Below are 25,671 nucleotides of genomic sequence, written 5' to 3'. Positions count from 1 at the left end.
GAAGGAGATTAAAACTCAATGTGCATCACAGCTCATCCTAGGGTATAATTTTTCTGGTATTTAAAATAATATATGCTAGATAACAGATAAAGATTACTGTGTTGAGCATAAAAGGGGATATTATTATGCCATATTTAGTTTTATTTTTTCCTAGTCTTCAAAAAAATGTTTCCTAAGGGATACACAGGAAGAAGGCAGATGTGATAAACACAAACAGATTTCCTCTGTGAATGCAAGAGGAACAATTGACTCTGTTTTCCTCCACAGAAGAAATAAAGTTCCTCTCTAGACAAGTCTAATTTACTTAAATTATGACTTTTTTTTTTTTTTACTGAAGTACGTGCTGTCATGCATTATTTGAGCATATGATATAGTTCTGTGAATAAAACCAATTTCTTAATATGGCTGTATTCGTGATACATCTATCACAAACAGGCAAATATTCCCTACTAGGTGGTCAACCACATTGAGCAGATGAAAACCCCTGGGCTCTCTCGGGGAAAAAAAGCAGAAATTAGGTCAGCAATCATATTTTACTCCGGGCCTCTAGTTTCTTCCAGAGACTCTTGATTTCTTTGGGAAGGTTGGTCCTTCCAAACATGATCTACAGCGAAGCAGCAGATTCTGCGTAGACCACATGAGGCATCAGCTTCACTGATAGAGCTCATTTTGTGAAAGAGCAACAGGTGGTTGTACACAGGAGATGGACTTTCACACGAGTCAGTGTCCAGAGGAGAAATGATTGACCTGCTTCTGAGCCTGCCAGGACCAGATGAAGGAAACTCCAGTGCAGAAGAGCTGCAAAGCTAAAATGGAACGTGCCATCCATATTGCATCACTTGGCTTGCATTATTTCCCAATTTAAGTGAAAAAAAGAGGCAACAAGTTTTATCAAGTAGGAAGAAAAAACTCTTTCAGGATGACTGACAGATTTTTAAATTTCCTAAAACATGGGATTGAATAGAGACTTGTAAGCAAACTTGGACAAAACATTTACATTCTTTTAGAAACAGTATCTGAAATGAGGTAGCAGACTCCTGTTTCTGACACGTATCAGGAATAATTCAGAGAGGAATATCTCTGCTGTATTAAAAGAGAAAACATGACCATGGTCACTGCCTTTTGCTTCCTCAGGCTCAGTTTCCACAGCTGACTGCCTGTGGGCACATGCCTGTGTGCTGCTCACACACTTTTAACAGGGTCCCATGAGGAGGACAACTTGGAAAGCGTGAGGTTTGATTCCCAGCCCCAGCAAAGGGTCACTTGTGAGCCCTGGAGCATCTCATTTCATCTACACCGTTCATTCAAAATGAATATAGCAGCACTTATTCTACGATAAACTATAAAAATATCAATGTACCTCTATCACTCAAGTGTTACGCTGCTAAGCATCACTGTGTTGGCAGTTGCACTTTCCCCCTCCCATGCCCTGAGAAGTGGTGTGGCAGTTGCACATCCCCCTCTCCGAACTGGGGCCTTCAATGGGGCAGCCAACGGCTCTTTGTGGAGACCCAGAGTCGGTGGGCAGGGTCGTCAGCAGAGGAGGGGCCAAAAGCGCCCACTGCCCAGAGAAGCCGAGAAGCTTCTGGAATGCCCACAGTCGGGGGAGGGGCGCAGAGAAGCAGAGAAGCTTCTGGAATGGCCACAGCCAGATCTGAGCAGACTATAAATGGGGTTCCCGCCAGAGACCCCCTTTGTGTGGCCTCCTCAGAGCTGCGGGTCTGCCATGCTGCCGGAGTGCCTCCCCTCAGATGGAGAAGCCATCTAAGTTAACCTCCCGGGATGGGGAGCGCCTCACCTCCGTGTGTGGGTGAGTGATAAATTACTGAATATATGCTTTAATAAGTCCTTGCCTGGTAGGCGAGTGTAAATTCCTCATCTGGGACAGACGAGTGTAAATTCCTTGCCTGGGACAGGCTAGTGTTTATCTCTTATGGGCAAAACGGGGCAGAGAGGGCTCTGGTTTGTTTTCTTGTGAGTGCGTATATGCACGCTGTGGATCTTCATTATTCTTATTTTGCTGCACCCCAAATAATCTCCTAACCTAGTATCCAAACCTGTATCTTATGTTATCGGAGTGCTAACTAATTGTATAAACCCCGTTTCTAACTGGTTTACTTGCGGTACTTTTCCAGCCAGAATAAAGTTTGTTTTGAACCTTGTTGTCCGCCTAAACTTATTTTGAGGTGCCTCCGTGACAATCACACAAAAGCATCCCTAAATATTCACGTTGAACAACAGCTTGTAGGATCAAAGTGTTTGGCTATCTCACATGAATTTCAGATCTTTCTCTCACGGAGATTACAGCATATCTCAGTTTTATGACCAGAACTTGTAAAAGCTGAACATTAGCTACAAGTGTCGCTGATTTAAAAAAAAAAAAAAAAAAAAAAGGGCAGCGTCTGATCAGCACAATTTGAAAAGAACTCTGAAATATTCCAGTTTTGGATTTCATGACAGTCTGTGATCAGAACATGGTCTGTAACTGTTGCATCAAACATCTTCTGATTAGCTGGAACTCATAAGTTATCTGGACATAGTGGTGGAACTGGCAAAAACTGAAAGTACTAGGAAAGTCATTTATAGAATGCTAATTTACAAATGTCTGTCAAGATCAACAAAAAAACCACCTTAGGAGTTGCAGTTATTTTTCAAAAGAACAGGACCTAGTGGTAACAGGTACAAGAGAGACTCATGTAAAATAGTAACTCAGAGGCTTCCCCCTCATTGTTAGGGAAGTTTCTTTTCCCTCGGCTTCCCACAACAGGGACTCAGTTGGATTCCAGAAATTCTTCTTAAATAAATAATTCATTTGCAAGGTACACTGTAGAGCAGCTCGAGCTGGGTGCTTCCTGAAGAGGATCCCAAATAGAGATAATTTCAGGCAATTATAACCCCACAATCCAAGCCTCCCACCCCCTGCTCATAATTCTGGGACAGTTGCAACATTAGAGTCTGGGGTCTCCCCTTTCTTCATTAGATCTCTTCATTTTTGTCAGGCAGGCTGTCAAAGTCCTGACCTTCAGGTTCTATTTTCCACCTGCAGCTGGAAAAAAATAAGGGCAAACCAAAACATTCTTCTGTTTTGTCTTTACATGGCATTCTGTTCCCTTATCTCCAGAGATGCAGTTGCCCTCATCTTCTGAGGCCTTTTATGCTTAACCAGAAAGAAAGTTCAAAAGATCACAGCTTGCAGAAGTTATGCTAAGCAAATTCCATATAAGCAGTTTCTAAACAAGTTCTATAAGAAGCAGTATACCAAATAATTCAATAAGCTAAGGCAGTCTATTCCCTAACACCCATGGATCCTTTAAAATCTGCGATCCCTGAAATTAAGTATTTCTAGAGATTATGAAGTGTGTAATTTTCTACAGCAGTTTATATACTCTGTGAAACTCAAAATTGAAGATTCACAGAGATCATAAATTTGCCAGGTGCAAGACCTGGTATAGACATACATGCTTTTCTTCCGCCTGTCAGGTCCTGGAGAACTTTCATTTCTGAAAAGGTTTGTTTTTTGTGGTGTGTTTGTTTGTTTGTTTGTTTGTTCTGTTTCCCACCCCCCCGGCCCCCCAGCTTTCTAGCTACTCGTCTATGTGCATGCTAATCTGACTACATGTGCTGACATAAAGTCAAAGAAAGATGTAATAGACTAACAAGAATTACAGACTCAGTACATACTACAGGACAGAAGCTGCTTCCTTTGAAGTAGCTTCAGTTTTATAAGCATAAACATTAGAAACCTGAAAAATACGTAGAGAATCAAATGAAAATAATGATCACTTAGAGGTAAGCTGATAGAAAAGCTGAGGATATGACTGACCGCACAGCTCCAAGAGAGAAGGAACTCAGGATACAAAAAAGGAAAAAAAGCTTGAGAGACAGTAGCCACTTGGAGAATCAAGATTTAAATTAAAACAAGAGCTGCTGTAGGAGGCAGGTGAACCAAGCTGACATTTTAAGGAATTAAACAAAATCTGAAAATGGAAATAGGGAATCAAAAGGATGATTTAAAAGTGTGGTTTAAAAATAGTTTTGAAGAAAAAGAAGGAAATACATAAGGTGAACTTTTACTAGATTTGAAGATCAGCTATCAAGGGAAAAATTAAAATATTAACATTTAAGGAGATGGTGAAGGCTACAGAAAATGACTCCAAAGAGTATGTTAAAAGTCATTAGGAAGATGAAAAAGACTCCTGAAGATGTGAGATGAAAATACCACTATACTGCTGTAGCACCTCAATTAAACAGATGCTTAGGGTCAAGTGTAGCGACTGCATCAGCTACACCATTTCCAGATGAATCATGTTGGTGGTCAGATATTACCCTAAGCCGGGCCAAAACCAAAGTGACTGCGCAGCACTGACTAGTGTGGGTGTGTGTTCCTGTCACTGCCCATGAGGAAGACTTACAGCAATATTTGCAACTAAAGTCTCCCCATACGGAAGGAATTAAAAATTCATACATACAGTGTAGATTCCTTGGCCAGCCACAGTAGTTTCATTCACAGAAATAGCACAAAGATTCCTTTTTGGAGTTTAAGATATTAGATAACCTCTTTGATGCCAGGTATGTTCAGTTAACAGCTGTGGTTTCTGTGAAACATATGAAATATCAGTGTGATATTATACTAGATGCCTGTTCTATTCCAAAAGTGTGTTTGTTTCTGTTTTATGTTTTGGCAAATGTATTCCAACTTCAAGGAGACTGATATCAGTTCTCCTGAAACACTTAGTTTTAATTTAGAAGAAAATAAAGCCCTATAAAATTATAACCTTAGGTAGGTTAAAATGACAGCTTCCCCTGAAAGACAAACTAGTTTAGAAATCTTCTGCACTGGATATTTACAATGATTTTGTTCAATCTTGATTTAAATATTTCAAACAATATGGCTTCAAAGAATGTCCCTAGTGAGATCTTACTGTCAGCTTTTCAGCACGTCAGGTCATCTAAAACCCTAAACCCAATTGCATGATGTCTAAATGGAACGAGTTGCATTTTTTTTTGTCAGACAGGCACATTGAAATTTTCAAAAGAAAATTATCAAATTGCAGGAAGAATAAAGTAGAGAGGTATCAAAAGGAACTCCTGATGTCTTTCAAAATATCAGACTCTTAGAATAAGCAAACTTAATCCTGTTTTACTATATTCAGACATTGCTTTTCTTTTTTTCTTTTTGATCTGAGCACTTCACACTCATTTAGACAGCAAAATAGATCTCTTAAAATATCAGATTCAGAATTACTTAGGCTGCTTTCTTCATCTCATTGTATTTTCCTTCTTTCTCATTTTCACTGGACGAGTATCTAAACATTCATGTGCAAACTACCATTCACATCAAGTGGATTTAGTTTTATAGAGAAGAGTACAAATAAAAAAATAACATGATGATTCCTAATATAATCTCACAGACAAAAAGAGAAGACTAGATTAAGACAAAGAGAGGAAAATATAGAAATAGAAGGTTAAGTCTAGATATTCAAGACCTTACAAACCTTAGCTGTGGGAAGCAATTTTCATGACGATGACAACAACAAGAAGAAGATGACATTTAATCTCCTCTTTGGGCTCTGGCCTTTAGCTTCCCTAACATCCCAGGTGGAATCATTGTATGCTGCATGGCAAGAAACACACCAAGACTTAAAAGTTTGGATCTGTAACTAGTTCTTAATCCATTTAACCTCAAACTGGAAGAGAAATATTTGGATACAAAATAAATTACACTTTATTACAGTTGCCTCTTCTTCCTTCATAATCTAAATCCAGATACCAAGCTCAGGAAGTACTTGCAGTTCAGAGTCTTAGTTTCATTTCAATATTGCAACTGAAACTGAGCTCAAGTCTCTGTTAGAGAAGTTTATTGCTCTAATCAAATAATGATGCTACTGACTACAACATAGACAAGAGGCCAGTGCTGAGACTACTTTAATTCCTGTTTGAAGTCCATGGAGGCTATGATAAAGCACTAATCATCAGCTGTTTCCACAGCCTTAAGTAATAATCTGCAAAGATCTACAAATTTTGCATATAGCTACTCCATCATAAAAGCCAGAAATATAAGCTCAATAACTTACATGGCATCACACTTGATTTAAACCAATACAAGAAAAACTAAAAGTTTCTAATTATAGTCATTAATCGTCAATTTTGCTTAAAAGTAAAGCCCCCAAAATATGTACAAAATAGGTGATTTTTTTTTCATTTTTCAATTCCATTCTGCATGAGAAAGTATTGTTGAGAATGTCAAATAAGCCAAAAAGACATTAAATAGCTGAATAAGACTACATAACAAGGTAAACAAAAATGAAAATGAAATGCTTCTAAACTTAATTTAGGCATGGGGTGTAATCATTATAAAACTTAAAAAAAGGTAAGCAGAGTTTTAAAAGTCATTTTTCAATTCAATTGACATGTAATGTACTCCATTTACAAGCAAAACATATCTTGGCTATATAAACTACCCACAGCTGGAAGAGGTCCAATTTTCAAATTATAGCTAATAGACATTTTATTGTAAGTTGAGAGAAAAGTTATATATAATCTAAAAGTGTGTGATGACCAAGTAAGATGAGGAGGAGTATGGAATCAACGACAGGATAGATTTGGAAAAGGAAGAACCACTCTTGCTTCGAATGAAGGAAAATCATTGCAGAGGCAACTGGAAGGACAGACCCTGGCTGCTGCTGGGGCACACCAGGGGTGCACGTGTGGATGGTAGGTATGCAAGAAAAAGTAGGAAATAAGATGAGAATTATTTGCCACTTGGCTACAGCTAGAAAGGGGTTGTTTTGCTGCTGCTCTTCTCTGCTTTTATTTGTTTCTAGAGGCATTGCAGCCAGAGACACCATGGCAGGGTGAATGAATGGATATGCAACCATATGCTGATTTTCCAAAATTTGAATGCTTCTACTTAGAGAGGGCAGCAGTCAAGCACACCTAGGCAGCCTAGGATTATATGAGCCTTTTTGGGGGACCCTTTTCAAACTGTATGAAGACAGAAAATCAGGAAAGTATTCAAATATATCTTTATGCACCTTAACCACATAAATTTTCACTAACAATTTGGGTGTTATTTCAGCTCTTCTACAGCATTACAAAGGTTCTTCAACCATCTTTGCTTCTCAAGGAGCCTAACTGGGTAGTCAAGAGGACTCAAGTCACCTCACTGGGCTGGTGTTGCGGGCGTGATTCCGGCTGATTCCAGCCCCAGGCACACATCTTCCTCCAGGCCCTGGGAACCCCCCCTTGCACCATCCATCCTCATCTCCCTGTCTCATGCCCAGTCCTCACAGATGTATGTATTTTCTATTTTTCTAAAATGACATAAGTTATTAGCGTGTTAACTGTAGTTCTGCACTACCTTACAGGGAAAACCTATCCAAGTAATATCTTAAAACAGGTAACGGGAGAAAAGACCATTTTTTCATGCTACTGTTACTGTTTGCAGGCACAAATGCAGAATATCTGTAGAGCAGAAGAGAAGGGGAGGGAAGAATGAAGTTTGCAGCCAGAATAGGGCATTCACAATGAGGTTTATTTTGTGGTATCATGTATGCAGCAAATAAGCCATTTTGTTTGTATTAATATTTTTCCTCTTCTTTTTTTTTTTTTTTTTTTTTTTTTAAAGGGGTGGAGAATAAAGGTGAGATGTGAAAAAGATTGCGAAAAAGATAGTGTTTTAGCCTGTACAATTTATACATTCAGCTTTTGTCATGATAAAAAGTGGGAGAAGAAGCAGCAAGAGAGATGAAAAAAAAAATACACCAAACTGAAAACACAGGAGAGAAAGAAAGGCTAAGTAGAAAAAAATTAGGGCTAGATATAACACCATATCTTATTATGATACTACCTTTTGATGTAAAGGTTTCCACTGTCTGCTTCAACAAAAGACTGTCTTATACAGCCTAAGAAAAGGTTAAGCCACAAGACAAGGGCAAAAGTGGAGTGCTAATACAAGCAGAAATATATTCTTTTGTGAAACAAGTGAAAAGCTTTCTTTCATTGTTTTATTCTGAGAGAACTTTGTAAAAAGCACATTTTCATGTGAATTCATGATTTTCTCTGCAACCTGTCAAGTGTTTTTCCCAGCGTTTAACATCAGAGTGACTCTGCAGATAGATTGCCAGCTTGCCCAGCCTATTATTCCATGGGATTTATAGCTGTTGCTAGCTATATAATATTTTTGTGTAATACACCTTGCATTGAAAATCTGAGGTTTCCAGTGTTCAGTCTTCACTTCAGCTCTGGTCTGAAGGGAAAGGAAACCTTCAAGCTGACACCGAGGACAGAAGAGAAAAGCGATGTGGCCAAGATTAACGGAGGGATGATTTGAGTGAGTAATCTGAAGAGCTCACAAGGAATCCCTTCTTGCAGATGTCAACACAAAAGACATCCTGACAGGAGGCACTTGACATTTTTACATTGTTGTTCACCCTGCACACAGGGACAGGGTCCAACGCTTGGGATTCTCGCAGGCTCTGTAAGGGCTGACATCACACAAGGGTGTACAGATTAATGTCACTGCTGACTTCGCTCCAGCTGCAGAAATATTCATTGTCTTACAGTGTCCTTCCTTCCCTTTCCTGGACAGTGCTATGAGATCCTGTAGATTTTTCTCAGGGTGCTCAGAGGAACTGAAAACAGACCAGTCCTTTGGCAAAAACACCTCTAGGGAACATCTTCTCCCCAGTGGCCAAAGAACACCGCAATGAAAAATACAAATACCAAGAAAATTGTTTTGAAAATCTTGCCAAAACTCAACATATTGGATTTGCAGAGTTTCTTGTAATTACTGTATTTATTGGAAAGGTATATATAAACACACATACAGTGAATGTATACATATGTGTATATATATTGCACATATTAGTATATGTGTGTATCTAATTACACCTAAGTTATAAAGATATTAATATAAAATAAAATGAAGTTTTGTTATTGCTGAGATATACTGCCAGAGCTCTAGGGTGTGTTTTAGAGTACATATGACAAGAAAACACCAGATTACTAGAACATTTGCAGTATATAGCTTGACAAGGCCTATTTCAAAGACTGTTGTAAATAAAAAACAAGACTCACAAAACACTCATCCACTACCAAAGCACCTTTCAGCCCATACTGTTTTTCATCCTGTCCTTCCATTTTACATATATGCACTTAAAGCCATGTCCCAGCTTATGCTGTTGCTACACATGGTGTGACTAACACACATTGTTTATTGAAAACAATGACATTAAGGGGAATGTGGAGACCTCAGGAATGCAATTCAGCCCCCACTATAGTAAATAAACACATCATATAGCCCTGCTCAATTTTACTAATGCTCTGTCTCCAAATTGTTGAATACATATAGCATTTCAAAACTACTGCTATATGCTAAAGGCTGAAACACTAGAACACACAGGAAAAATTATTTTGAAAAGCTAGTCTCAGGCTGCTAAAATAACTAAATTTCAGCTGGCGCCACACTTAGCTTAATTACACAAATTGAAATGATGGCTAGAGATAAAACCAGAAAAGCTATACCAGTGGTTTGTGTAACACAAAGACAGTGCCCCTGCCTGGCAGGCAGAGGAGGAGAGGAGCTGGACACAAGGAGTATGCCAAAGACAGTCAGGGTGGGCAAGTGATTCTGAGTCCACTTGAGAACTGGCCTAAACTGCAGTTTAAGATCCTGCCTAATATAAATCAGTATATTTAAACTTGCTTAAATAAAGGTATACTACCTTACACCTGCTGAAAACCCAGTCCAGTAAGATTCAGTAGATAGCAATAATAAGTTTAGAAGTGGATTTAAATTACTGCTTGCATTAGATAAATCAGTAATAACGAAAATGCAACCACTGGGGAGAATATTCCTTCAAATGAGAGCTTTATGATGCTAACATTATGTTAGACACATTGTTAAAGAATAGTCTAACAGGTTGATTAGCTCTTTCTAATGGTGCCCATCCATTATTAATAAAGCAATCATACTTTTAATGCCTGATTCTCAATTATTTCATTAGCTGAATACAAAATTAAACAAAGATGAAGAGAGAAACATTTTAGCTTCCTTAGAAGCCCTGGAGTGGAAAACCTTTTCTCTCACAGTGTATTTACAGAATTATTTGACAAATGGCATAACCAGTCCTTATCACCGAGGATTTTTGCTGTTGAACATATGCCAATGAACTCACCAGATTTGTTCATTAAGTCTGACTCATGGAAAGATTTAAAAGAGTACATCATCTTAGCAGCAGGAAAATGCCAAAAGATTTAGATGCTTTACTTGACCTTTGTTTATGAGTCTGCTTCATTGAGAAATGGAGCTGAAAGCCTCCTATAAAAATCCTTAATCTTTTGAAAAAGGGCAAAAAAGAAACTTCTTGAAATACAAGCTCAATAACACTTATGCACAAATCCATTTTTTAAATTTATATAAGACTTGCAATACTTTTTTCTCCTTTCAGCATATCACTGAGAAACAAAAGCTCTCTTCAGGCCAACTGCCTGAGGTGTAACTCATACACAGAACTGCAGAACTTCTAAGAACAAGTCGCTGTTTAAAACTCAAGATGCTTCCCATTCTTCTGGTCATCTTCTCCATACTTACACAAGTCACCATATTTCCATTTTCTGACAGATTAATACCCACTACACTATGAGAGTGCTAGAGATTCAGGAAATATCCTACCATATGTCAGGAGAAGCATACTGATTTTTGTAGAGAAAATTAGCTTGGCCTATTGAATTCAGTTTCCATACAGAGGCAAGAAGTGACACCAGCCTCTAGGCTGAAGTGCAAGCCATGTTTTGCAAGCAATGTGTGTGTTTGAACTGTAGCCAAAGAGGGATGAAACCTTATTTGTTTGAACCTCTTAAATGTTTTGTACTTGTTTCTTAATTGTTTCTGAAAGCCTCCATACACACTGCAGGCCTCCTAATAGTTACACTGAAACCAAAACTGCCTGCAGAACATTGCCTGTCAGAGACTTCTTTCAAAAGACCTAGGGACAGGACTAAAGCGGAGGCAATTTACAATTGTATCACGCAAGAGTTGAAGCAGCAAGAAACAGATGAACAAATTTCCCCAGTGGCTCCCCAAGACACAAGGAGATTGTGGCAGCTGCTGGTGCTGCACCCTTGCAGTGAAAGCGCCACGTTTGCAATGATGTTTGCTGGTATTTTGGAGAATGGACTTAGGGTCATTTCTTTCCCACATTCCTTGGGGTTTCTCCCAGCCCTGGGAACACAGGTGACCAGTAAGGCATGCTTGCTTGTCAAAAGTGAACTTGCCTCACTCGGTCTCACTGGCAGTTTAACTGCTTCACGGTCACCCAAAGCAGCATACTTGTAAAAACAGTGTAATTTATTTTTTTGTCATGTACGGAGAAGGCAGAGCAGGGCACTCAAGAAATATGATTGTAGGAATGTTCAGCTAAGAACTCATTTGTCTTGATGTTCCAAATGTCTTCTTATATTCTTTTTTTCCCCCTCCTTTTTTTGTCTGTGATTTAAATGTAACTAGAATATTAAAGTTCTTTTTCTATTCATGGCTGATGCAACAAAGGGTATATTTGGAAAGTGAAGTGAAAGCAGAGATGTACAGTTTAAAAGGTTACCCTAAGCACACAAAACAACAGAAAACAATGAGGGATGTTACTGGGAGAAGATGATGAAGGGCACAATGAGATTCAACTCTATGGGAAAACACACAACAGGATTTTTATTTTATTTTTTTTAATAATAAACCATAGCTTTCTTCCAAAAGAACCTTATATCATCAGACTAAGCCTAACAATATTTTCCTTCATTTGCAGTTGTCTGAGAATAGTCTATTTAAGAATTTAAACTATTCTCTTCATGCTATGGCTTGAAGCCATATACTATGGGTTTATACTACGTATTCAAGCCTGTGCTCTAGCCAAAACATGTCTAATCTCTCTCCATGTGTCAATCCACATACCTAGCTGCAGCTCAAGCCCCAGGCAGAAAAGTACACCAAAATACTCACCTTCATCTATGCTCCAAGCTGCCCTCCATCCAGTCCGACTGCATTGGTAATCGGAAGTGTTGAGCACCTTAAAGCTCGTCCATCAATCTGTCAGCATGGCTTTCCCTGAGAACTGTGTGGATGTCAGAAGCTGAAGGTTAAACCACGTTTCCATACATAGAATCATTTTAATTGGAAGAGACCCTTAAGATCATCGAGTCCAACCATCATCTAAATCTAGCACTAAACCATGGTCCTAAGAGCCTCATCTATGTGTCTTTTAAACACCTCCAGGGATGATGACTCCACCACTTCCCTGGGTAGCCTGTTCCACTGCTTCACAACCCTTTCAGTGAAGAAATGTTTCCTAATATCCAATCTAAACCTTCCCGGGTGCAACTTGAGGCCATGTCCTCTCATCCTATCACTTGCTACTTGGGAGAAGAGACCAACCCCCTCCATGCTACAACCTCCTTTCAGGTAGTTGTAGACAGCAATGAGAATAGAAATTGTGTGGTTCTCAGTACACTGCATACACGTGTCCGCTCCTGCACCCTTGTGTCACCTGAAAGAGCAGGCAGAAACATAGGCTGAACAGCGGCTGCCTGAGCAGGCAGACCCAGCAACTTGCCTCCAGGCTCTTGGAAAATGGCAAGGTCTTTTTCATTCATTGTGTATGATGCCTAGGACAATGGTGTCCTTTCATTACTCTTTCTGTTACTATTTCTTCCTGGTAAAATTTTCTTGGACTACATGAGACATCATTGCCACATCTCCCCTGAAAGCTTTTTAAGGCCAAAGCTTATATACAGCTTGTTTCCAATACTGATTATAAAGCAGTTCTTTTTGGGTCTCCATTGTATAACACTGCAATGACCAAGGCCCTCTAAATAACTGCAGAGTGACCAAGATATTAAAGGCAGAAAGGTTCTCTTCTATTAGCATTCTGTTAATGTCCTTCATGTTGCTAATCCCTAGCCTCAATCTGCTAATACAATATTTTCAGATTTGGAGTGCTAGGATCATTTTTGACTTCATCTATTCTGGTGCAGGAAATTTAATTTGGTCTTATGGTAAGCGACAGAATTGAAAACTGACAAGGTGATAGTACAGCATATTATAGTATTAGAGTATCTGATTTCTTATTTACTTTTTGCAATGCTATGGAAACAGACTAACGCACAGAAATTAGAGATCTGAAAGGACTGTAAGACAATATCCATATCCAGTAAATCAGACACTTACTGCAACAATACCCTGTTAGTAAAAAAAGGAACTAAAATATATTGATAGTATCATGTAACATTTTAAGAAAGGAAGTACAGTATAACAAACATTGACAATTCTGTGAAAGACAAAGAGATGTGTATTTTTGAAGAATGCTAGTTGTGATTCTTTGTAGTCATACCTTGAAATAACTGATATATTTGTGATTTCAGTATCACAGAAAAGGCTGAAAGAACTCCCTCTCTCTCCGTTGTTATGAAAGTGCTCTAATCATAACTCCTGCATCATTACATTATTGGAAAATTAGATTAGGAATCCTAATCTTTCCACCACAGATGACAAGAGCAGTTTTGTCATCAGATTTTGCAAAATAGAGTCAGTCTGAATATTCAAAGTCAGTATTTAGCATGAAAAAATATGCTTTGTGTAAAGGATGACAAGCAGAAAATATTACTACTCCTGCATGTTCAAACAAAAAGTGGATAAATAATCATTAGAGAACCTATTTACTCATAAATATGTTGAAATTATTCACAATCTCGCTTTATCAATTAACCTGGCTTCTGATAGGTAATCAATGTATTTCAGGATAGCTCCTACCTGAGCAGTAATTATTAAAAAAAATGCACTGATAAAAACGTTGAGGCTTTCAACAAACACTTAACTTAGAGCAGTAGTCCCTATTCCAGCAAGTCTGCGGAAATCGGATGCTTGTCTTTTCCAATCTCTATCAGTCCCTTGCTGGGGGAGTTAGGGAAACCACATATTTTCCCCATGTATCCAATGTGTTGCTTGGGACCCTTAATTAGCCAATGTTTCTAAGTCATTCAGATAACATTTACAAAAAGCTTTATTCTCTTACCAGAGTAAAAGAAAGAATATGAGAGGTGGTGTGTTTTTTGTTTGGTTGGGTTTTTTTGTTTGTCTGTTTTTTGGGGTTTTTTTGGTCCTTGTTTTATTTATTTCTTTGTATGTGTTGGGGTCTTTTTTGCATTCAGTTCCCTACAGCTGAGAATAAGATTTGTGTAAAATTTCTTAGTCACACTGAGTTTTTTGGAACCAGACTATGGCTGAAATTTTGAAGTAGAAAAAACTCTGAGACAATGGAATGGATTCTGCATCAACTAAAACCTTTGTGAACTCCCTTACAAAGATCAGGCTTCAAATCAGTTATTCAAACTCCTTTTGTTAGTTCCATATTTACACACACAGACTTAACAGGCAAAGTAACTTTTTTACACAAGAGGAATGTTTCACCAGTTTCTTGTTTCCAGCTGAAGTGTTTAGCATGAGGGAGGGTATCTAGACAAATTTCACTAGCTTCCAGTCTTGGCACCATTGGGAGGTCAAAACCTAAGTCTTGTACTAAATAAGTATTTTCATGTCTAATAATTAATTAATACTTAAAGCTTCTCCCCACTTTTAAATAATGCATTGAGAATTCTTTGCAGCTGCATCTGGGTTTTGAGTTACTATAATTGCTTTAAAAATTTCTCAGTGCAACCACCAGGGCTGAACAAGATCACACAGGTTACTACACACCAATAGAAATCTGGGAAATGGACAGTGGCGAAAACCACCAGCGAAGAAGGTCTTACCCCAGTATATGCCTAGGGGAAGCCAAATTTTTCTTTTAAGCCATCACTTCTTCCCTGCCAGAAGGATCCTCAGAGATTCTTCATATTCCTTATATTCCTTCCTTCTTCCTCCCACACCTCCGCCTTATTTTTTTTTTTTTGGATTTGGTTACAAAAATTTTAGCTAAAGATAAAAATAAGTTTATCTTTATATATGACAGTCTACGCCACTGTTAAGAAGGCAAGTGACTGTCAATGGCATGTGGCATAGCAGGGTTGAAGACAGACACCTTCTTTAGGATACAAGTGAAAGACAGATGCATATGAATAGGGACCAACTTTAAAAAAAATCCCTTCCCAGCCCCCTTTTAACAGCAACAAATAATTTTTTCCCTTTCAGATTAGGACACTGTCTTTCTCATCCTCTCACACTGCAGTGTGAGTTTGCTTAAACATAAAAATATTAATGAAACAGCACAGAGAAAAACATTATAAAAAGAACCCCTTCTGGGAACTACAGGCCTTGTAAGATGTGGATATGAGTAAACGGAAATTTGAATCCATGAAAAAGAAAAGGACCTTGTGAAAAACACATTAATACTGAGGAGATTCAAGACAAAACTACAAGCAAGAAAGCAGTGCCCAAAGAAAGATTTTGTGTGGTGAACTTGAAGAAATGAAAGTTATAGTCTTCCTACCTGAATTTGTTTGTATACTACAGCTTCTAGGTTTTCTGAAGACACAACTTTGCTTTCACGTCGCCCCCTCAAATCACACCCTAAATGGTGACTTACTAGTGACTCTATTTCTTCATAACACTGCAGTCACAGTTTCTCACGAGGGCTGGTTTAGTGTAAGGTTTTTTTCAATGAGTTACTGGTATTAGAATTTTCTCAGCCACTCTCATATCCACTAAAAAAGTGCTACAATTTCCCAACTCAATGTCAACATGTCACTTTTTATAAGGTACTCGACAAGTCCCCCTGCCCCCCTCCCAAAGGCAAATGCTTATATTTTATATTTGCTTTTTATTTCTGCACATTTTTTTCCTGAAGGTATTACTGCTTTTCCTGAGTTTACTTGCTTTTAAATGAATCCCTTTGGTCCTACTCTCTTAGCAAGGGTAGCCTATCCTGAATCAGAATATTTAAAACTCCTTCGAAAATGAATGGATTTGTTTTCCTAATTGCAACACATGTAACTCTATTCAGCTTAAAAATGCCCTTAAAAACTAAGCATATCAACTGTTTCACAGATCAGGAATTATATGAATACTTTTCATCACATTCCAGTTTTATACATGGTGAAAACTTGGAAATTAGGTTTTGATCTAGTTTCTACTACAAAGAAATTTAGATAGAATCTTTTGAAAGAGCACTAACAATCTGAAGCAGACCTACCATATTATAAAATTATTAAAATTTATAAACGATGTAAACCCATGAGCTTTCATTCTGTTTCCCACAGGAAAAGGTCTTGTTACTATCAGTCTTTATTTACATCAGTCACCATTCTGATTATCAATAGTTCCAACATGGTGTTAGCTGCAGTTCAGCTTCCAGTTTTATAAAGTATCAGTGGAATTGACAAACTTCTGAGAAAATATAAAAATAATGTAAGATGTACTCTGCAAAATGCTGATAATCCTAGCTGAGGCGCAGCAGAGCCTGTGTAATGACTAAAATGTCGACAAAAGCAATCTTGGATAGATCTCCTGTCTTTTTCCAATTTCCTGTTGAGCCTACTTTTCATGTTCATAACATCCTCCATTGAGGACTTATATATCTAAAAACTGTGCATGAAAATCACCCTCCATTTGTGAGTTTTGAACCTGGCTTCTATGACAATCACTCAATGGCCTCTGATTCTTGTCCTGAAAGAGGTGGTGAGCAATTAGTATTGTTCACCCTTCCCCTCACACTTGCAATTTCATAGATTTCTATCAGATCTCACATCAAGCATCTCTTTTCAAGCAAAAAGATTCCCAGTCTACTCAGTTGTTTCTTACATGGAAGTCATTCCACATCTTTCTCACATGGCAGTTTAATTCTCTCAAAGACCTCTATTGAGGGACTTAGAGGAAAAGCAGAATATATCAGTTGAGTCACTCATCTCCACATATCTGCTAGAAGAGATTGAAGACAAAAATTCCTTAACAGTAGCCATACTGATTATTTTCAAATAGATCATGTTTATCCAGGTGTCCACTAAGTCTATCTTTTGTCACCATTTCTACTAGTTTCTCAGCACCAGTCTCAAAGTTACAGGGCTGCTGTTTCCAGGTTCCACCTAAATCTTTCTTCAAAGATGGGCATCACACTATCCTCCCATATTCAACCACCAAGAGTTTTGAAGCAGTGTGTTACACTCTGCTACTATTAAGCTATTTTATCCCTGAGTTATTTTGGAACCATTTGTGAATACTGTCCAGTCCTCATATTCTGTTAGCGTTCATTTCCTCTATTTCTGCTACAAGCTCTTTGACATTTATTTCAATTCCACACAAAGCCACTGTTGTGCCCTTTCCAAAAAAATGGGCTTGCTGTGAGACTCTCTTTGGTCTCTTCAGCAGTGAGTGCTGACATAAAGAGCTGATTTGGCCTGTCAGCAATGTAGTTCTGCTTCTTTAATACTTCTACCTTTTCCTCAAGTGCTTCTTCATGCTTGGCCTTTCAAACCCTTCCTGAAGCCCTTCTTGCTCCTGGGCATGGATAAGGATCAAAGTTAGTTCTGATTCCTTTAACTACTTGCTCTTTAAACTCTTCTCTTATCTGTACCTTTGTGCAACCGTCCAGAGTTTAAGATCCTTTCTCTTTTCTTAATTTGGATTCAATTTCAGTTCCCTGAAGGATGCTTTGTTCTAGTAACCTCCATTACTTTGCTGATAAGTCATACTTTTATTCTTTTTCAATTCTTCCTCTAGTGTTTTATTTCCAGGATAGCGTTCCTTGCCAATCTTCATGCCACAGGTAAAGATAACTCTCTCATTTTCTTCTTTTAGGTTCTATTAATGACACTTTCCCATTTTTACACAGATAACTTTTGAATGGAAGCAGAAGGTTTTTTTGCTACTTGTTGTGGTTTCTCCAATCACATTCTGAATCCATGTAAATAAAGCACTGGAAAAATTATAGATGGAACACAAGATGGAAAATTTTTCATCCTTGGCCTGATTACTAGCCTGTCAGATTCTTATCAGAAGCAGTAACTGCACCTTGTGCTGGAGCATCTGTGGATGTTGGCTATATATAAAATGTAAGAAGAGTTGTGTTTCTTCCTTCTGAATTGACTAAATATAGAATGAGATGGAGCTACATCCTTGCTGAAATGAAACACAGCTCTAATACCTATGACTACTCTTTACAGTTGAACTTTGGGAAGAGTAAAACAAAATTATTTCTGAAGTGCTATGCCACATCCTTCCCATAGGAAAATCAACACAACTCCACAGAAGTTCAGCGGAGTGACATAATTAACAGTGTTTCTCCCCACTTTCTGCCTCCACTACCAGTGTGCTGTCAGGTACATCATGCACCTGAGAAGCGCACATTAGAGACAAAACCTATTCTGTTAAGCTGAAAGCCTGTCTAATGCAGCTTAAGCTATAAACCCCACACCTATAGAGAACACATTAAAAAAGAAAAAAAAAAATTCCACCGTCTGTTTTATGTGAAAGAGGAAGAACACCAAACTGCACATTTTACTCTCTTTCAACACAGATACTTCAAAAGTAGATGGGATGTTAGAGATGCACCTTGCCCATGCACATGGCTCTTGCTTAGCTCTCCTCATCCTTTGAAAGAGTTCTGACCTAGCAAAGTTCAAAGCACTTGAACACTCTGTGTTGGGCATGTTCTGCAGTTCTTTTACTAGCCAGGAGGTGTACTCTGAAATAGAAACCTGATGCATTCATGAACAGCTGTGAAGTGTTCTGCTTTTGAAAACTGTAAGAAGCACCAGATGAATTTGCCCAACTGCTTTCCCCTAACATACAACTTCTTAGCATTTGGTCTAGTTCAAAACTATGTTTCTCTGAAATACTGCCTCTGAAAATCTAGATGTTATAAGCAGTTAAAGCCAAACTAACATCTCAGAACCTCATGAAAACATAAATTCTAGCTCCTTATATCAAGTTCAGCTGTGAGAAAGAAAGAGTAATAGTTTTTCTTTAGAGGAAACAGAGAGTAAGAGAGGGAGTGGAGAAGTAGCTATATCACCCTGAGGATTTCTTCAAGTATATAAATCAGGATTGCGTATGGATATTTAAATAGGTATATATTTCTTGCTGCTTGACAGGGGTTTTTCTTGGACTTTGTAAATTGTCTTTAGGTCTCTGAAGCTTTCATACTCAATACTTAAAAAGAAAACCATCCTCCATGCCGAAATATTTACATTTTTTATCACCAACTTCACTAACAACCTCTGCTACTCTGTGTCTGGAAGCTGGACTGCCCCAACCTGATTTTCCTTCTAAACTGAGTCACTTTTTCCTCTTCAATGCTTTGGAACTCCCTGAAGGCATTTCCAGTCTGGTTCAAAACTGGGAAATCTAAGAGAAAAAAAAAAAAAATTAATTTTCCTCTAAATGTTTTACAGGGAGTGTCGTCAAACCCAGGTATCCTCAAAGGAAGAACTATCTATTCTAATTTTGCAATGGTGCACAGTCCACAATGGTTTTACAGTGGCCAACCAGGAGACACAGACTTTACTTTGTGTGTAAGTAAAAGATGCCTATGACAGTGAATTTCTGAGGTGGCCATGGATAGAGAAGGGCTGGAGAACTTGGCAGCTACCACAGGGAAGAAAGAGTGCTCCCTAAGCAATTGAGGCTGACATCTTGCCCCTGACAGCACCAGGAGTAGCAAGCTCTGTCTATGCTGTCACAAAGCCTTGAGCTGGCTCAGAAAGAAGAGTTAATGTATTCTTCATTGTTTTAAGATGATTGCCTCTTCTTTCTATCCTTCTGTTCATTTTGTAAGCAACCTTTCAGAAGATTAAATGAAACATCATTCTGATTACAAGTGCATCTTTAAAACATCACTCCTGAGCATAATTTCCCAGTGACCAGACAAAGAAAACTTCTGATTTACCACCTGCTTTTAATTCCTTTCTGAGTGAGGATTGTGAGTAAATAGGTCATCTTCATGTCTCCTCAGCCTGCTTAGATTCTTTGAATCCAACCACACACCACTGAAGGAACTACACACAAAAGCCGTGCTACCTGAGGTTGGCAAGTGGCTTCTCTTCCAAGTGTATTGCAAGACAGATACATTATTACCTCCAGCAAATAACTATGCAGTCAGGTGATGAGGAATCTTTCCCTATCACTTGCATTTTATATCCTGCTAGGACTGAATCATAGCTGTCTAAGGATGCTGAAAACTATTCAGTTGAAGATTATTTTTCTCTATTAAGATGCATTAAAAAGAAAACACAATCTCTCACGTTCAAACTTTTCACATCAATTTCTGCAAGAGCAAAGTTATTAAACAGCTGCTTATTTTGACCTTTTGAAATGACCGCAATTTAGTAATGGAATTACAGTTCTTCACCTGTCACTGCATGCCAATTTGTTAGAAGATTTGGAATGAATTTCTGTGCAAATGAAAATGATCGTCACTATTGTTACCGGTCATAAAGAATGAGTTCAGAGTGTTTCTTAATAGCATGCAAATGCTATGAGTTGTTTTTCATAAATTACTTCAGTCCTAAAAAATAAAGTATTTAAAAAGGTGAAAGTGAAGGTGCAGTCAGAACGATGGCAAGTGTTAGAGGGGGACGGAGCCGTAAATGTGGGCACAGCAGGATGCAAATACTAGAGAGAGCTATCAAAAATGCATACGCACTGTGGAGAGTTTTTTAATTAGCATCAAGCTTTCTGAAACAGACATCCAAGGTAGCATTGCACTTTCTGTAGAGGTGGAACTGAGGTCGATTAATTGTTTCTTCACAAATGTTTAACTTCATTGTTTCTCATTTTGGCTTACGATACATTTGTCTATTACTAGCCATCTGGAAAAATGTGGTCCCAAAATTGACACCTCATCTATTAATCACACTCTTCATATTTCAAAACCGGCCACATTCAAAAGTCCTCAATCTAGTGACATCTCAAGTAATTATATCACTGTGAGGACTGGCACATTCATGTGCTGTCCCGATGTATCAATGACATTTATTACTGGGCCTAGTCCCTTTCTGCCTCAAAAGGACTGGACAGCAAGTAGGGAAGATGGATCAGACACAGACATTTTCTAATTCTGCCTAAACTGCCTTCAGGAAGCAGCCAGAAAATAAATGGCCTGGTTCCTCCTGCCCATCCCATTCCAAGATCTGACAAGCCAACTTGGGCATAGTTTTTGTTCAGGTGTACATTTTAAAGACCAGTTTAGCTGTCTACATTTTCAGTCCATCTTAAACATGGCAATAATAGAACACTGATAAGGGAACTCAGATTGCAAAGAAATATCTCACAGGAGATTTTAAAATTGCCTGCAGAACTATTTTACAGACTCATACAACCAAGTTAGAAGGGACCTCAGGAGATTTTTGGTCCCATGTCTTACTCAAAGCAGGGTCAGCCATGAGGTCGGACTGAGTTGTTCAGGGCTTTGTCCAGGCAGGTGTTGAAATCCACCTGTGATGGAGACTGCCCAACATCATTGTTCTCACACTTAGCTGTTCTCAAGGTGAAAAAGTTTCTCCCTATAGCTAGCAGCCTGAATCTTCCCTTTGCAGTATATAACTGCTGCCTTTCATTCTCCTGACATGCACCTCAGTGCAGAGTCTGGCTCTGTCTGCCTGTTAACCTCCTCATAGGTGTTGGCAGGCCACTGCTAGCATTCCACTCTTCCTCAAGCTGAACAAGCCCCATTCCCTCAGCACCTCCTGACAGGGCAAATGCCTCAGCTTCCCAACCATTTTGGTGACCATTCACCAAACAAGTCCAGTTTACAATTTTTTTTTTTTTTTTTTTTTTTAGCTGCCCCATACTGGACAAAATATTCAAGAAGTGGCCTAGAAAGGCCAAATAAAGAGGAATAATTGCTTCCTTTGATCTAACTGCAGTCCTGTTAATGTTTCCCAGTAGATTGCCAGCCTTCCTTGCTGCACACTGGCACACTGCTGGCTCACAAGCAGCTTGCTCTCCACCAGAATCTTGTTCAGTCACATGCTGCTTAGTCCTCTTCTATCCCTCTTGAGATGCTAATTCCTCCAAGAAAACAGTCTGTAAGAGTTTGATGCTCCTGAAATCAGTGTAAAGCAGGGCATCACTGTAGCAAAACAACCTTTTTCGTAAAGAGGACCAGAAATTGGTCCCAATATCTTTACTATACTACGATACTATGCTATATACACTGTACTACTAACCCACATATCTTTACTATAGCCATTAAAATCCTGTACTTAAACAATTAAAGCCTATTCATTCCCAGGCAGGTAAAAAAAATAGCATAAGTGATAGATTATTTGATCCATATTTGTGATGAAAAAGATGTGTAAAAAGTGCATGCTGATAGAGGTAAAATAATGTCTACATCTAACTGGAAGAAAAATTATCTACGCTAATTACTAAGGAGGAAAATAAGACAAATAATTACTTATACCTCAGGCAATTTTTAATATTTAGTACTGATGTACTGTTTCTACTGAGAATTACTCCTAAGAACTTACAGGAAATAACAGTTGAATATTTCAACTGTTCTAACAAGACAAGGAAAAAAAATCTCATTCACTCAACATGCCACAGCTTACCAGGTTTATCATTGTGCTGAAAGTAGGATTTTTTTTTTTCTTTTGTGAGTGCTAAATACACACAAGAGGCACTGAGGAGGGAAAGGTGATCAAACTGCTTAACCTCACTGAATCGGAGGCCCAGGCATCTCCGATTCCCTGCCCCATCTCATTTTTAATAGGAATGTAATTTTAAGAGTCTGTACCTTCAGGTTGGTCACAAGCAATCCTACATAAGGTTGGATATTTTATATGTGTCTTAGGATTTAATGTTTGGACTACCGCAACAAATATATGCCTGCTAGTAGTAAAGAACACTCTGTCGAACTTGAGGGTTCAGCGTTGATTTTGTCACATGGCAAGACACATATTCTTACTTAGATCTTTTAGGACTTCTAAAAGCTGAGTGATCTTCACAAAGCCAGTGCTGCATATTACATTTCTGTTAGGTTAAAACTAAACTAAACCCAAAGTAGGTTGATGGTATCAAATCTGGCTTTCATCTGAAAAGCCTTTGTTTAAGGTCATAGTAACCAGGCAATTTCTTATGTGTTTCTCCTTATTCACACTGAACTCAAAATCCCTACTTCTTCCCATACATTTCTTCAGGGACTTCCACATTCTCCCCAGGTCTCTGCATGCTCCCTTAAAAGCATGCCCATTCATGGGATATCTTCGGTCTCAGAATTAGATTAACTTCTGTGAGAAAGTGGTCACCATTATTCAGATATGAATATCTTTTATTTCAGGCAAATGACTTCAGTGCACATGGCATATATTAAGTGAGTGCATCTGCTACTTACTGTCCTGTGTCGGACTTCTCTAATTTCAGAGCCCTTCCTGAATTTTCTGTTATTTTCCTATTTATTCCTTTTCATGGGTTCCTGGAGAACCAGTTGCTAATGGCTTTTGTAGACAGAGACAAGAATTTCTCGTTTTCCTGTTTAATGTTTCTAATAAAACTCATGGTGAATCATCATAATCTCAGGCCAAATTGCACTTGAGTGAAGGAGGAAATGAGCAGGATGAAACCTTCTGTCTCCTTGTGTGATTAGATGCATATGAGCTGCAGCACTATTTAGAGTAAAGGGATAAGACTCAGTTATGACGAACATAATGAAGATTCTTTATTCAGGACATTGGAGACTGTGAAATCCTCTGCTTCTTCCCCAGTCTTATTAAACAAACTGCCATCTCTGCTGCTACCTGCCCAAGAACTCTTTATGCCCATGCATGCTCTGCAAAGATCCAGAACAGGTCTTTGTCAACAGCAAGTACAGCATCTTTTTGATGACTTGTCCCATTCCTGGTAAATGCCTCTAAATCCTCAGCAGCAGTGAAAATTCAGTTTATTTTCATTAATAATCAAGTATTTCTCAATTATTTTCAAAAACTCACTTGATAGTCCCTATCACTGCTTTAGACACTGCAAAGCTTTTCTGGCATTAATTTTACTGTCAATACAAGCTTTGTCAAACTACCATTTTGAATGTCACTATTCCTTTCTAATTTTTATCATTTTAAATCTGTCCTGTCTGTATTTGCTTGATTCAAAACTAATAAAAAAAAAGATTTATTTTGACTTCACAATGACATTCAATGCTGCTTAGCTAAAAATGTCATTAAATACATTTCATAAGCACTGCAGCTTGCATGTAATACTAGAGGTGGACTGACATAATCATAAATTATTAATGGACAGTCAATAGCATTGTAAAAAAATCAGATTGCTCTTCTGAGAGACTGACTATTCTTTTGAGAGTATCAGTTGAACAGCTACTGTACTTCAAGACAAAAGCCTTTTAGTGAATAAAAAAATATAAAAACCTGTAATGATATCTGTATCTATGCAATGTAAGTCCATGTCTATAGGCACAAGCCATCAATTATGTATAATGAAAAGGGTATAAAGTGCCTGGCCTTGAGAAAGAAGAATAATATATGGATGGCTTAAGATATCAGAGTGTAATGAGTCCTTGAACTCTCACAATCAAATGTACAGGACCCACACAACCAGAGACATTGATATTTATATGACCACGAAAACAAAAAATATGAAAAAAAACCCCTAAACAAACACCTTATGCTGTATAATTAGATATCAGTATAAAAATAGGTTATTAACTAAAGTGAAGTGAACCTAACACCTACTTAAGGTTACTGTTTAAAGGAGAATAAGCACTCAGAAGTCTGTAAAAGCTTATACGCGGAAGTTAGTGCAGACAACTAGTACATCTAGGAAACATCATGTCCACAAGATCCACACCTTTATCACTGTCAAGGGTCCTGGCAATTCTGCTGTGCCACATGCCACAACAGCCCTTGCAATCAAAGCAAGAAAAGCAGACTACCTAGTGTTCTTCATGTTCAGGCACAACTTGAATAAACACATGCCATGGCACTTCAGGTTGGAAAGAGAAAAATTAAAAAAATGTTCAAAATGTATTCCTATGTCAAAATCAAGTCTGTCACCATGTAACATGGCACAAAGCGCCTCATCTGTAACTTTCTCTCTGTATTTACTCAAAACCAAGAACTAGATAGTAATGGGTAATTATCTAGGGTGTTAATGTCTAGCAATGTTTGTTTGTCTGAGCAAAGGCCTGACAGACTTGTTCGATAGGGTAGGGAACTTCCCAGTAGACTTTGACATCTCTGAACCCACAGATCTAAGGCAGAGGGCAGGGTAACCTCAGCCATCTCATGGCAAATGCTAGCAGAGAATTTGCCATCCCGTGTAACTTGTTCTGCACACAGAAAATTTTTTTTTGCTATCTGTGCAGTAGTTTCTAGATAGTCCACTCAGGAGAAAAAGTAATGTCTGTTATCTAAGATAAAAATCTACTTTGTGTTACTTTGCTTTTATCAATCTCTTTACCAGTCGAAGAAGAAACAAAAATGTTTCTTTTACTTTTCCCTATTGCTTTCTGGCAAGTAATGAAAGATCTGTTTTACCTCTCATATGTTTTTTTTTTTTCATGCGGTGTGAAGCAGATCCCTTTTTAATATCTCATAGGTTGCTTCCAACTTCCCCAACCTTCCTATCTGACACTGAGAAAGACATTGCCATTAAATGTTTCTAGGTCAAAGCCAAATTGAAGTTTCCTGTTTGACAGCTGAGAACAACTTATCCTTCACTGTCACTAGGTAACCACAATA

General features: G+C 38.3%; 1 protein-coding gene across 21 annotated transcripts in view; it reads right to left on the bottom strand.

Moving 5' to 3' along the window:
- Nucleotides 1-25,671, bottom strand: part of LOC135986103 (poly(rC)-binding protein 3-like) — a 525,102-nt gene that overhangs the window by 265,168 nt on the left and 234,263 nt on the right. For 2 of the 21 annotated variants that reach the window (XM_065629886.1, XM_065629892.1), the window contains one exon: nucleotides 11,996-12,107. The exons of the other annotated variants lie outside the window; for them this stretch is intronic. The gene's annotated coding sequence lies outside the window, so the exon portion shown is untranslated. The remainder of the gene's footprint in view (nucleotides 1-11,995; nucleotides 12,108-25,671) is intronic. 21 annotated transcript variants of the gene reach the window in all.

Source organism: Caloenas nicobarica, chromosome 2 (assembly GCF_036013445.1).
Source record: "Caloenas nicobarica isolate bCalNic1 chromosome 2, bCalNic1.hap1, whole genome shotgun sequence".
Taxonomy (NCBI): Eukaryota; Metazoa; Chordata; class Aves; order Columbiformes; family Columbidae; genus Caloenas; species Caloenas nicobarica.
The sequence above is the reverse complement of the archived record's forward strand: the minus strand, read 5'-3'. Positions and strand labels throughout refer to the sequence as shown.